General features: G+C 39.6%; 1 protein-coding gene and 1 long non-coding RNA gene across 4 annotated transcripts in view; one reads left to right on the forward strand and one right to left on the reverse strand.

Moving 5' to 3' along the window:
• Nucleotides 1-14,083, forward strand: part of LOC149227712 (uncharacterized) — a 340,223-nt gene that overhangs the window by 220,370 nt on the left and 105,770 nt on the right. The window lies entirely within an intron of this gene.
• LOC149227713 (uncharacterized) overlaps nt 1-14,083 on the reverse strand; it is a 336,709-nt gene that overhangs the window by 216,959 nt on the left and 105,667 nt on the right. The window lies entirely within an intron of this gene.

A 14,083-nucleotide genomic window follows, 5' to 3' on the forward strand; every position in this document is an offset into this window, starting at 1 on the left:
GCAACCATTGCATGGCTTCTGCGTGGAGACTCCCTCTGACGGCATCAAACTTGGTTGTTGTTGCTCCTGCTGCTGAGAAATTGAGGTTTCTCCTGCCAATCAACCATAGTGATTCCTGGCACTAATCTCTGCTATCCCCCACCACTTCTGCGTCACCCTCGTCCAATTGTTGTGATGTCCCTCTGCGTCAACCTCCTTGGCACTACACTCGCTCTATTATCCTTCACTGCCTTCTCTGAAGTATAGTCACTAGAACTGGAAATCACTTCCTTCCAGTACTGCCTCTGATCCTCACTGCTTGATCACTTGTTCGAATTCCTTAGCAAACCCTGCCCTAGGAAAATCGAACTGATTGATCAACTCTCTGTGTGTCTTCAAATAAACCCCAAGCCTCCTTCTTATACTTTTCTTGTTGAGACTTCAACAGTCAGGATTAAGTCTCTAATCAATGGTTAAAATTAAATTTTGACTTGATTCGCCTTCTAGATCATTCTCACCCAAATTTTGATTAATACCCATTAATATTTTAATTTTCCTCATTTTAGACTTAGGAACCCCATTAAAATTATTAATTATTTTAATAAAATACAATCCGGGTGGAATTTCACCAAACGGTTTCTGGGTTATTTAGAACTCATGTGCCTTAGCCTCTCCACCAATTTTCATGGCTAGAGCACATTCGATGCTACCAAAGACTAACAGGTCTCAAGTGTACCGATTGGCCTCTCCAAGGTGGGGGGGTTGGGGGCTGAGGGGAGATCTGAGGTCTCACTTCTCTACGTTGGATAACCCCTCCAAGTAGCCCTTAAATTTTCATCTTGCAAATCGGGACCTTTACACACTGGGTGAGATTTTAAGTGTTAACAACATTACGATCTAGGGGCTTTTCAAAAGCCATTGTTTCCTCTATTTCTATGACATAATTATTTGTTTAGTTTTATCTATGTATTTTTCTATGTAGAGCAGTTTTCTTGACTAATAAAATATCTATATATTTTCCTCGGTGTTATGCGGAATTTACTTTTGCAGACAAAAGTATCTTCCCTAGACCTAGTGGACTAGTCTAGAACAACAAAAAACAAAGAATATAAAGTTTCCCTTAGAGAAATTGAAGAATGGGAAAGAGGCTTACTTGGAATCCGTCACAAGCTTTACTTTCCTCCTGGCTTGTAAGCTCCAATCGTAGCTCTGAATGCTATAATTAGAACCTGCACATACAATCAAAACAAGCCAAGGATCCACAACATCTACGTAGCATAATTCAATTACTCTATTCAATGGATTAGCAAAGCATTGAAATACATGAATGTAAATGTAACATAACACATATAGGAAAACGATATACTCTTTGTATTAATAGAAATAGGAGAGAGTTTACAACCAAGAATAGTAATTGATCTTATAGAGATCTCCCGAAGTTGACTTATCCTTCCTTGTCACAAAGCACACCTCAATGTCACCCAATGCATCAAGATGATGGCTCTCTTAGATTCAAGGCAGCAGCATGAGGGCATTATCAGTCTCCAAAAGCCAACCCTAATGTTGTAGATAGCAGTAAAATTTATAGGAGAGGGATGGTAGTTTAGGAATTCTTATCCATTTACCAATCTAGGCTTGAGATCCACTTAAGATGGGAGAATGAGCTTAAGGGATAAGAGGTAAAGTCTCCAAGATAGGATCAGATAGGATTCAAACTTCTTATCCAAAGTAAATGGTTAAAACAACTCTTGGAAGCTTCTAGAAGAGAAAGCTTCGAGATCCTTTTTCATTTTCCCAAATTCCTAGAATCAGCGCACCCCCAGCAAGGAACAAGTTGTCGCTGATTAGCACTGATGCAAAATGGAGCAACCTGCTATTGAATGGAGGTATCTAAAGGGGCAGAGTGCGTTGGGCCTTAAAAGCACTGATTTGAAGCAGTTAAACCCAGAAACTCAATTATTTGAAAAGGTCATGCCTAGGGCTTTGTGTAGGGATGATGACAACATGTTCATGGAGAGTGATTGATCCGGTTTGCAGGCATATTGATGACTTAAGCGCAAAGTTAGAAACGACAACTGATGACTGAAGTGCTTTACCTTATGACAAGTTCGGATCAAGAACAACTGGTCGAGACCATCATCTGATACAATACATTTTCATCATGATATCTTTGTTGGGGAAGGAATACCCATGCTCAACACATAAGCTAACATTACATGTGCAATTATCAAGAAGTCGCATCCACTAATGTCAAGGTGTGGATGCATGATTGGATGACTGTGTGTATGATCATAGCCATCATGCTTTGTAATATTGCATTAATCCTGAAAGCGCAGCCCGGATGGATGGAACTAAATCTGGGGTCTTATATCTCATTCACTAGATCATCCAACGTATGAGTCTAACCATGCGAATAAAAGAGTTGTAGTCAAACATGGTAGACACCATCAGATTACCGGCCAATGATGTAAGTCGTTAACAAACACGAGAGAAACCACAGATGATGTTAATGGCTCTCAAGATACAGTAGTACAATCTGTATGGTGTGAATGAATGAGATGAAGTCGAACACTACACAGAATCTTTCGGTCGAAGGCCAATGATGAAAACCTGTCGTCGAGAGCAAGGAAACTTGTCATTGATGTATACAAGTCCCAAGGTATTGAAAAAGAGTTTCTAAGTCAACTTCCTGGATAATGAGTTGATGTCGACAGGAAGCGACCCATCGTAGGAGGGCCTTGATGTATCCCCCATCAACGACACGAAACGGGTATCATGATTTGAGACAAAATGATGTTGATGTAGAACTAGTTCAGGAACAACAGACATGGAATGAAGGCTTAAGAGTATCGTAGCAGATATCAACTGAATGACTTCTCTTGAACATATTGGCGACACTGAATGGAGTTGGCAACATTGACCCAAAACTGAAAGTGGAGGCTTTGATATGGTGTGATGAACCAAAAAGACAAGCAAATTTCCCAACCCAACAGCCACAGAGATGAAGTGGAAGAGTGTCATGTTCAAGAGCGACTCGCTGCCATTAATAGGTGGAGTACCCTGTTTTCCCAATTTCCCCAACCATTTCTTGTCAGTACCTCTTTATTTTTTAACAAGCTTGAGGAGGATAACATATGTTTGATCTGTAAGTTCATCATTTGAATGAATCCCTCTAAGTATTTTTAACGAACCCTGAGAAGGAGTGGTTCGGTCCCGTCATGTTCGACGAGTCCATCGTTGTTTGATGTTTTTACGAGTCCAGCGAAGGTGTAACTCGACTTTGTTTTCATGTGTAGAGAGTTTGAAAACGAGGCGAAAAAGAAAACTCCAAAGGTTCATTTTCATAAATAGTCCCTTGAGTCCGAAAAGGTCGAAAACAATACTCAAGAGAACCTCTTAGCCATGTTCGATTAAGGTATTCATTTTTCGTAAATAGTCTATCTTAGTCTGAAAAAGGGTTAAAATTATACTGAGTAGACGTCTTTTCATTTACTTTAATGATTTTGAAAAGACAAGTACTCAACAATCTTTTCATATGTTGGGAGTCGAAAAAGAGTTGAAAGAGGACTCCAAGGGGGTTCCTTTTTCGTAAGTTTACAGAGCCCGAAAAAGCAATAAAAGTATGCTCTTTGATTAAAATGATGTGTTTCAATTCAGACATCATCAAATCCATTAAATAGTTGTCAACCTACTCAAAACCAGTGTTTTAAAAAACGGTCGAGCCGACTCCAAGTCAGTCGAGCCAGACTGAGCCAATGCCTGGCCGGGTCAGCTCGGTGACCGAAACGGAACGACTGGCCGAGTTGTTACCAAGCCGACCGAGCCAGTCATTGACTCGACCGACTCGGTAACAACTCAGCCAACTCGGTAACAACTCGGTCGGCGTGGTAACAACCTAATCGGCTCAGCTCTTTGAAAAAGATCCTGTAGCACATTTCTCAAAAATTGTTCCTCCTCCTACATATCAACGGTTGGGTTGTTGTTTATTGCATATTTATAGCCCTAAAGTAATCTATCACTATGAGAAAGTTTTGAAAATTACAAAGCTGAAGTATGTTTATCATAGTGGCATGAATTAGAAAATTGAAACAATGCATTGAGCCATACAATGTTTTTAAAAAGGCAAACGTTCTGGCAATGGACTAATAGATACATATTTACCTCTGATTGTTTTGGAGCTTGACCAGAATTAAATCAAGGGTTTTGAGACTTCATTAGGGGCAGATTTCTTGAAATCATCTCCAACAGTCTAGGTAGAAGCATGAGACAGGTTGTCCTGTTGTCCTGTAGCAAAGGCACAAATTTGAAGACATTTGTTGATCAGTTCATTGGCTTATCATTTGGGAAGCTATGATTGGTTGCAGAGAATTGGTATTATTGTTGTTGTAGTCTAGTGATTGTCCTTGGGCTGAGGCAGAAAAGAATCCTGGCATTGGTGGCTAAGGATGAACTTTGTATTGGACAATGCACTGAGTGCCATTTTGATATAATGGATATATTCATGAGCCCACTTTGATATAATGGATATGTTGTCTACTATGAACGAAAATCTTTAAAATTATTTTTTTTTTATAAAAAATAAATAAATATTTAATGTATTTTCTACAACAATCGAGTCATTGAAATCAAACCAGCCGAGTCGATACCGAGTTGGAGTCGGAGTCGGAGCCGACCCTCAACCGTTTCCAAACCGGAGCCGGAGTTTTAAAACATTGCTCAAAACACCACCAAAGGATTAAAAATATCTTATCCATGATCAAATTGAGTCACATTTAGGTCAAAATAATAAAATATTAATAAAATAATTATGAAAATGACCATAAAATAGGCAAAAAGTAATTCATTTTTACCATATAACATTTGACCTCTCGGTGACTGAGTTTTGAGTGCTTTTTACCCTCGATCTTCTGCAACTAATTGCGGTCAATCTGGTGGATCATTTCGAGTTTCGTCACTTCCAAGTAGGAGATTTTATCTTCCTCCCTCTTTCTAGGGTTTCATTTTGTCATTTCATGCAATTTTTTTCAGTTTTGAGGTCCCTAAGGTTTTAAGTTTTTGCCCTAAGTCCAGTGCACCCCAGCAGTATCAAAAGGTGCATTGGACAGGCAAAAATTGAACTGTCTAGGGCATTGCAGTGCACTGTCTACCCTAAGGGGCTGCGCTAGGTGCAATTTTCAAACTTGTTTTGCCTGTTTCTCTCAAAATTCTCACAATTGTTTGCATGAAACTCACTAATGATTCTTCTTGTTGTGTTTCAGGTCTTCATCGAAACAAAATGGCTTTAATATGGAGAGAAAGAGAACATGAGGAACAAGATTTGAATGCAGATAATGATCCAGCCACTATCCAGGCTTTGAGAGATTGTGGGCTCTTGAAATTTTTCTGGCTTCTTGGGATGAGGCAACAAATGGAGTTGTTGGAATATCTTGTCCGAGCATGGGATGTTCAGGCACAGGCATTCAGACTTGGTGCACATATGCTTGAGATATAGGTGGAAGATATATACTTCTTGACAATTCTATCGAGGCGAGGTGCCCCCATCTCATTATCTAGTTCAAGGAGGGGTGGAGAGACAGTCAAGGATTACATCAGTGCACATTGTAGACCAAGATCCCAACCGACCAAGGATGGGAAAATCGACATCAAGGATGTGGTCTGTTTTCCTCTAAGGACGATCCTGTTTATCATTGCCAGATTGGTTGATAGTGCTACTCTACATTTGGCCAATAGGTCTCATATGCAGTATGCTCTAGAATGTATGGAGTTGATAATATTCAACTGGAGTGAGGGAGTACTGTCAAACATGAAGGAACAACTGACCAAGGCAAAGGATGGATAGTTGAAGAACTTTGGTTATGGTTCGATCTTGATTTAATTTGCCTTAGAGAGGATTCCATTGATTCAGCCACAACATATCTCACTTGAGCCCGCAGATCCGAGAGTCCCACGGATGAGGAGGTGGGTGGATCTCATGTCCAAACATGCAGGTCCATCATCGATGAGCTTCACACCAGTCTTCTTCCGATGGTTGTGCATGCAACTCATTATGATTGAAGATTATCCATATGCAGGGATGGATTTTTGTGGAGACTCGGAGCTCGTGCTTCCTGATGGCGAGCGATGGGGTGCCATAGGTAAAACAAGAAACATTTTTTGAGTTTTTTTAGTACTTTAAGTTTTACAATTGTTTTTTGTATTTTCTATGTATCCGAGACTAAACTATTGATATTTTCACATCCAGGCGTTGGATTTGTTCGACCTGTGGGTTCCTCCTATCTTCAGCGTGTTGGAGAACCACAGCAGGCACGAGTAAGAGTACGGTTGTTGTAGGGGGGAGAAGAGGTCTTGCAGGATCTTAATGTGGCCGAGACTCTTCCAGAGGTCAAGCAACACATGGAGGGGTTGACCCAGGTCCCAGGGTATAGTCGAGCCCAGGGTCGACCAAATCCAAATGAGACTGCAGTGTCATACTATTGGTGTGTCTGGTCGTATCAGCTGACTATCGTGCAAGATGGACCGCGCAATGGCTTGCTATCACGAGCACCATGATTAGCCTACTAGAAAGCTTATATATATAGCCATATTTTGAATGCATGCATATTTTTTGATATGACAAGTCGTGTGGCCATATGTATCTCAGGCACAAATTTTGTAAAACCAAAACTTTCATATATATACAGTTATCTATCTATCAGTGTTTCTTATATGTTTTATTATCTCATTCAATATATCTGATGTGACTTGAATTTAATTTACATGTGTGGCAAATGTCTATCTAAAACATGATTTTCTAATGCATTTGTCAATGTGTTTAGATTTCTAGAAATGTGTTGATATTGAATATAATCAAAATATCTTTCTAGAAGGCGAACCCTTAAGAACATACGAAGCATAGTTGGACTCCAAACTGAACAGACATTAGTTAACTATAGTACTACAAGTTATGAGTCAAGTTTGATAACTATATGGCGAATACCATGAGAAATATCATCAGCGAATAGCTCGATCACCGCGCTATACTCAGCGATATTATTTGTAGAGCGACCGATACAAATCCCTTTTAAACTCACTAACTCGCCATTCGAAGCATATATAGCCCATGTTGCGGAAGAAAGATTTTGAGTACTACGACTAGCGCCATGAACATAACCAACATATGGTTGAAGGGATGTCGACATCTGCAAACCAAATGTAAATAGGATTAACAGAAACTGTAAGAGACTCTCAAGGGAATCACACTGTAAACACACTCAACACACCTATATACAGCATGTACATAATGAACTACGCAAAAACACTTGAGCATAATATCATTTAAGGTACAACCCATTTCTAGGCTGCGCCAAAGGAACTCCATCGAAATCAACAAGCTTGTATGCCCCTTTAGCAAGAACATGTTTAACAATGTATGGGCCTAGCCACACTGGCTCGAACTTCCCCGCTCCCAACTTTTTAGACTCTTGTTCATCCAGCAAGAAAAGGTCACCTTTTAAGAAGACACGAGGCTTGACATTCTTGTCATATTGCGCCTTAATGTGTTTCTTATGAGCTTCATTAGCCATCGCGGCATCACGTCGGGTTTCATCTAAGCGCGTAAGATGTAAGAGATTCTCTTCTTCAGCGAAAGTGGCAGGGAGGAGTTCAACAACAAGTCTCAAAGATGAAATTTCACACTCAATAGGGAGGATTTCTTCCAGACCATATACCAATTGAAATGGTGTAAACCCGGTAGCAGTGTGAACAGAAGTTCGATATGCCCACAAGGCTGCATAAAGGATAAGGTGTCAATCCGATTTGTGGACCCCTATCATACGTTGAAGCATTGTTTTCAAAACTGTATTGATGGCCTCAACTTGCCCATTCGCCTAAGGGTAATAGGGAGTTGAACTCTCATGCGAGAGGCCCAACTTAGCAGTCAGTTCAGACATCATGTGGTTACGAAAATGTTTCCCATGGTCTGTAACTATAGCCTGTGGTATACCAAACCTCACAATGACATTATTAAAGAAAAAGAGAGCAGTTGTTTCATTGGTGTTATTGTATGTAGGCATCACCCCGATCCACTTGGTAAAATAGTCAACTGCTACAATGATATAGCCATACTCCTCGGCCGAGTGAGGGTTACATGTCATGAAATCAATGCCCCATTTCGCAAGCAGTCCAACAACGATAACAAGATGTAAAGGATCACGTGGAGCATGCGTTTTACAATCGTATATCTAGCAGGCATGACATTTTTGAACCGCAAGAATGCAGTCTCAAAACATAATAGGCCAAAAGTAGCCAGCACGCAAAATCTTCTATGCAGTGGCATAACCAGACATATGACCACCACACAGCACATAATGGCATTCATTTAAGACTTTCTTGGCCTCCTCATGTGTGAGGCACATTCAGAAAATCATATCGATACCACAACGATAAAGGGTGTTGCTAATTATGATATAGTTCTTCGCTTTATATCGGATACATCGTTGGTCTAAGCGAAACGTATCAGACCAGAAATTCTGGGTTTGGAGATATATGATAATGTCTCCATACCACGGGTCAGATGACGCGATCAGGAACAACGACCCGTCCAGCATAGAATCACTAGACGTTGTTTCAGTTTCAGCAGTGGGAAGATCACAAATTAGCTCAGCAAAAACTAAGGATTTCTTCGACTTGGATTTGATGAACTCTAAATCGAACTCCTGGAGGATGACAATCCAATCGGAAACAACCATAGTTTTGCGGAGCAAGATATAATGGCGAAACCTTTGGACAGCTTGGACAGTCGCCAAAGCTAACTTTTCGACATTAGTATATTTGATCTCGGTATCATTCAAGTTTCGACTCAAATAATAAATAGGATGTCCGGTCTATACATCGTCCTCTTGGACCAATACCATAGCGATGGTAGTAACTGCAGCGGCAAAGTACAGGAAGTAATCGTGTTGATAATCTGGGGGATACAATAAGGATGCCTGAATTAGAACATCACTCAAGGCATCGAACGCCTTCTGAGCAGCGTCGTCCAAATGGAAGGGAACCCCTTTCTTTAACAAGCGAGTAAATCCTTTGGTCAGTTCGGCATAGTTGGGAATGAACCTACGAAGAAAGTTAGCCTTCCCTTGGAGTCATTGAAGCTGAAGGAGGGAAGGAGCAAGAAGATCTATGATCAACTAGACTTTTAATGGGTCAATACGAATTCCATGTTTCGATACAACAAAACCGAGCAGTTGACTAGAGATAACACAAAATACACACTTGTGTGGATTAAGCCTAATTTTATAGTGTCAACAACGTAAAAAGATAGCCCTAAAGTGCATCGGATGATCAGCACGAAGTTTCAAGTGAGCAGGTAGGTCATCTAAATATGGTTGTACGATATGTTTTATGTCATGGAAGGCATAATTCATTGCCCTTTAAAACGTAGCCCCAACATTTTTCAATCCGAAAGGGAACTTTCGATATGCAAATGTGCCTCATGGACAAATCAATGCAGTTTTATGTTGGTCTTTCAGGAGAATGTTGATCTAATTGTATCTGAAAAAACATCAATAAATGAAAATATTCAATAACCAACACAATCATAATTAATCTGGTTGATGAACGAGGTAGGATAATCATCTTTAGGACAAGCACGATTAATGTCCCGATAATCGACACACACACGAATTGTTCCCTGTTTCTTCATGACAGGAACAATGTTTGACACCCAATCAGTTAAAGGTACTGGGTAGATGAAACCAATGCGTAGAAGTTTTTCAACTTTAGCTTTAATAGCGGCAACCTTCTTGGGATGGACCAGACAGAGACGTTGTCGAATTGGCTTAGCATCAAGATACGTCTTAATTTCATGTACAACAATGTTTGGGTCGAAACCTGGCATCTCTTCATAAGACCAGGCAAAAACGTCTCGAAACTCCTAGAAAAGGGCTTTATAGGTCTTGATCTCATCGGGAGAGAAAGACGCACCAATATGTATGTTCTCAACAATGTCGAGTTTGATCGAAATGTCGAGAGGGATAGTCTCTTCAATGTTCGATAAATTCTTCTCAAAATCGATACATGGATGGATACAGAATTTGCAGACATCTCAACAATATTGGGCCAGTAAAATTCACTAAGATTATCCTCGAAGGAATCTAGCTAGGAGCAATGATGATGACGATCGTCCCACGATGCATCATGATCTCCATGACGCTCTCATCGGTTGAAAATGTACAAGAGAAGGAATCAGAGGACATGCCATAATCTAAGGAACGGTCAACCCAATTGATCAAAGAGGGGAGAGTAGAGTACGTTGCACAAGTCGAATAGATGGCTTCATATTCGAGCTCAATGGGACTGAGTGGCATGCGTTCACCAAAAGTGTCAATATTGGATTCATCTGGCACTACCCACAGATCATTTGAAGTAGTACAAGAAGATATCATGTTGACATGGGCAATCAGATTAGAGTTGTCAGGAAAAGGAGGGGGGAGAGAAAAGGTTACCATGAGGGAAGAATCCTTAAGTAGTCCTACTCCGACATGCTGATATGGGTGTGGGGTTTCTCTCACAAGAGTGACATTTCTAGTAACTTGAGAAATGGTGGAAAAGAAAGTGAGCTAATCAATGTCCACTATACCTCCATTATGAGGGAAAGGAATCATCCTAAAATCTGTTGAAACAATAGCAGCCATAGCATAAACCCACATACGACCTAGTAGAATATTGTAATCTAGCAGTCCGTCGATAACTTAGACTTCTATTGATATCATCTTGCCGCCTGATTCTACTTGTAACAAATTCATAATTCCACAAGGCTTGAAGCATGTTCCGTCAAAAGCCTTCAGAGTGGTCGGTGACTAATTCAATTGGGGAGAACCAATGGCCTTCCAGCAAGGAAGGGACATGATACAGGTTGTGGCTCCTTCGTCCACAATGGAACGATGGATATTCTTACCGCGAATAACAACTTGAATCATGAAAGCTAGTTGGGCTGGAAGTCGAGGCATATGATTCTCATGGTTAAAAACTACTAGGTTGGAATCCGAAGGATCAATACATCCAATTGCGGAAAGCAAAGCCTTCTTTTGGGCGAGGCAATTTTGCAACACCTCAAGAGTCGACATAGTTGAAGGAGCCTAAGCCAAATCCTCAACTATGTTATAATTCTGAGCAGCTCTTGCACGAGGGTTGAATGTAGATTTATGGATAACATGTTAGGTCCCTATAATACTAGTGATTCCCCCATTACTATTGTCATTGTAGCCCTTATTGTTATTGTTGTGCCCTTATATTATTATCTTATGTCGGCTTTGATTATATTGTGACCCCTTAGACTTGTATATATAGAAAGGAGGTTTGTCATTTGTATCATCCAAGAATTGTTCATTTGTGTAATATAAAGGAGGTTTCCCCCTCGAAGAGGCTGATTTTGAAGTCGTTGCTCTATCTTTTCTTCTATTTTGTGAGCTGGTTGCATAATAATTGGTATCAAAGCTTTGGATTCTAGGGTTTCGCTGCTCCAAGCAAGTCATCGTGGCATTTTCGCTATAATGTTTTTTCTACGACGTTTCAGAAACTGAAATTAAAACCCATTTGATTCAAAATCTCAATGAACCTCGAGTCTGAATTTCAGATATTTTCTTGCTATATTTTCGGAGATAGGATCCAAGGAAGTTAGGGTTTTTGCAGGCTCCCGAATTATATCTCAAACAGGTGACCTGGGGAAAATCGTCATAACTTTCTCTCTGAGCATCAGATTGAAATTTCGTAAGAAGTTACAGAAAGAGGACGGCCTGTAGTTTTCTGTGTATCGGTTTCAGGTCCTAAGGTCGAAACAGTGACACGTGGCACTTCGTACAAGTTCGCTCTACTGAACTAGTCTATAATCAGGTCATCGTGGGAGATTTGGCATAACTCTTCCTTGGAGAATCCAATCTTGATCAGACTTGAGAAGTTGGAAGGAGGGCTCAAAGGGCTACCGCGGGACGTAATTTCAAACTTTTGAGATCCGCAATACAGAGATACAATTGATTAAATATCAAGCTCCTCAAAGTGAAAAAAGGTGTGTAGTTTTGTTTAATTTTGCATAAGTTTGGTTGAAAAAATAGTTTGAAGGAAGTCAAAGGGCATAGTGAAGCATTATTATCATTAATTCATGCCCCGAAAAAAGAAAATGGAAACAGCTAGTAAACAACCTTAAAGCTCTAGTATGACTCATGAAGAAGAGTAAGAAATGCAACATGATATATCAAAATTACGAGACCAAGTGCAACAAAATTCACTCTCACAGAAAGTAACAGAAGCTAAGATGGATGGTTTAAAGAGAGGCTTGAAAGCTAAAATGGATGGTTTAAAGAAAGGTGTGGAAGCCAAGATGGATGGTTTAAAGAAAGGCATGGAAGCTAAGATGAATGACGTGGAAGCTAAGATGGATGGTATAGAAGAAAAACATAAAGGCAACATGGAAGATTTGAAGACAGATTTGACAAAATTGCTACAAGAAATGCTTACTAATGGCGAAAGGGTAGTAAAGGAAACTCTTGATGAGAACAAAAGAAATGTTAATCATGATTTCATAGACATTAACGTTGAATTGATGACCCACCATGTTCCAAACATCGATATGAGGAAGTTTGATGACAAGGATCCCGTAACATGGATACTACAAATGGAGCAATATTTCGATCTCCATAATGTGCAAAACACACAAAAGGTACGCATTGCAACTTTATATTTGGAACCAAATCAGTTTGTATTTTATCCATGGCTTTTCTCTCGTAAACAATTTGTCACTTAGGCAATTTTTACGGAAGAAATGATAGCACATTATGAGGATACAAAAAGCAACACCTTTTTTAGCCAATTGATAAATCACAAACAAAAGGGTTCAATTATGGAGCACATTGAAGACTTCCAAAAATTGAATATAAGGGTAAAAGATATTCCAGAGGAGCATAGGATTGATGTGTTCATAGGGTCTTTAAAGGATAACATCCAACATGAGGTTTGCCTTTGGGAACCTGATTCATTGGAGAAGGCATTCAAGTTGGCAAGAAAAGTGGAAAGAAAAATTATGGAAACAAGGAAGCCTATCACTAACAACTATAAAGATGGAAGTGTTGTTGCTCCTAGCCTTCCACAACCTACAAGGTTGACACCACAACAATTTGAAGAAAAAACAGCAAAGGGCTTTGTTACAGTTGTGATAGCAAATACACTAAAGGTCATAAGTGTGCTAAGAAGAAATTATTTTACATAGATTGTGAAGAGGATGAAGAAAAGGAATAAGAAACGTCAAAAGAAGAGGATATACACGAGGAATAAACCCTAGAGAAAGAAGAAATGAATTTGACCATATTTTGTAATACATTGGTCGAAATTACCACTCCTCAAGCTATCAAGATAGAAGGACATATCAAAAAGAAAAATGTAATAGTATTGATTGATTCAGGCAGTACCCATAATTTTATTCATTGTAAGATAGCCAAGGAATTGAATTGTTTCCTATATCCACCACCAAAGTGTCAAGTGATGGTTGCAAGTGGAGGAACCATAAATTGCTCTGGAAAGTGCCATAATATCAAGTTATCCATGGGAGAATATGCATTGAATAGCCCAATGCTTTCCATTCCAATGGGTGGTGCTAATGTTGTACTAGGAGTCCAATGGCTACAATCCTTGGGTACGTGGAGAACGATCTGTTACACTTACGTACGTGGAACGAGATATCACCCCCAGAATGCAACGCTGGCAAAAAACAACATCTCCTATCTTTATAGACGTCGGAACATGTCTCTAGCCTAAACCTCTAGATGTTTGCATTAATGTTTCAAATGCTCCTTAAGATTGATTGAATAAATTTTAAAGTTTATCTTGAGTTATGTTTCAATTTTTAAGACTTGCCGCGAATTTCACCTGAATATTGTAAATATGCAATCTAGCATGATAAAATGAAATCTTCTTTTCAATGAAAATATTTGTATGGGAGGGAAGAGAACAAAGAGTGATGCAGGATACAAGATGCAACAAACAAGATCGTTAAATCAATTCCCCTAATGCAACTATTCCAAATTTCAATTTCACACACAAAACCCTAAATGCAATGCATGATACATGAGATTTTTCT

Source organism: Pinus tabuliformis, chromosome J (assembly GCF_031772625.1).
Source record: "Pinus tabuliformis cultivar Carrire ecotype Pingquan chromosome J, CPIR1, whole genome shotgun sequence".
NCBI classification, from domain to species: domain Eukaryota; kingdom Viridiplantae; phylum Streptophyta; class Pinopsida; order Pinales; family Pinaceae; genus Pinus; species Pinus tabuliformis.